The sequence below is a fragment of the Rattus norvegicus genome, chromosome 1, assembly GCF_036323735.1.
Source record: "Rattus norvegicus strain BN/NHsdMcwi chromosome 1, GRCr8, whole genome shotgun sequence".
Classification (NCBI taxonomy): domain Eukaryota; kingdom Metazoa; phylum Chordata; class Mammalia; order Rodentia; family Muridae; genus Rattus; species Rattus norvegicus.
Genome location: NC_086019.1, coordinates 128,726,986 through 128,728,077, shown reverse-complemented (window position 1 = coordinate 128,728,077; position 1,092 = coordinate 128,726,986).

Sequence of the window (1,092 nt, the reverse complement as noted above, 5' to 3'; positions counted from 1 at the left end):
GTATAAAAGGCACAGAAACAAAATTGAAAACAAAATTTATGACTCCCTTTTAGACCAATATCCTAAAGCTGACCAAGACAACCAATCAGACAGAGCTCCCTAAATTGCAGAGGAAATTTAACGGACACTTATATTAAACTGCACACATGCAGGGGAATCTGGTCATTTTCTAGTTCCCCAGGGAAGGGATGAAAAATGTCTCAAAGACTTCACTTGAGATAGAGAGATGAGATGTACTTGCCAACAGCCAGCTCATCTCTTCCTTATTTCTGCTAATATCACTGATGCTCATCTGTCATGGGGTCCTCAGGCCACCTTAACAGGCCAGTATTGCTGCAGAAAAAAAAATTTGATGAAGCCAAAGAACTTATGTTCCTCTAGTTTAGAGGTATAGATGGTAGGACATATAACTTGCCCACGGTGTCCCACTGTTGTGTGATATGACAATGTGTCTTCAGCTTATGAAATGGGGGCAGTTGTCAGGGCTGTCTCCTAATCCTGCAATATATGCACACACATACTCATGCACCCATATAAACGCATGTGTACATGATCACACCATGTAAATCCTCTCAAAGAGGGCTGGGGAAAGACTCCAAACTGTAGACCTTTCACCCAGAAAGCTCAAGACACTCTACAGGGCTGGTGCGACTCTCTTTGATGGCAAGTCCCATCCTTGCTTTACCCAATTTTCTGATTTCCCCTGCCGAGAGGACTCTGGTTGCCTCTGGATAATAATGTGTTCAGTGTGATGGTTCACCTTCATCATTGTCTTTCTTAGGGTTGCTATTGTTATGATGAAATGCTATATCCAAAAGCAAGTTGGGAAGGTATGGTGGTTTGAATAGGTATGGTCCCCATAGATTCATGTGTTTGAATGCTTGGCCCATAGGCAGTGGCAGTATTAGGAGGTGTGGCCTCATTGGACCAGTGGCTGTGGCCTTGTTGGAGGAAGTGTGTCACTATGGAGGCAGGCTTTGAGGTCTTATATATGCTCAAGCTATACCCAGTGTTGTATACGGTCTCCTTCTTGCTGCCTATAGGTCAAGATACAGAATTCTCTGTTCCTTCTCCAACACCAAATCTGCCTGG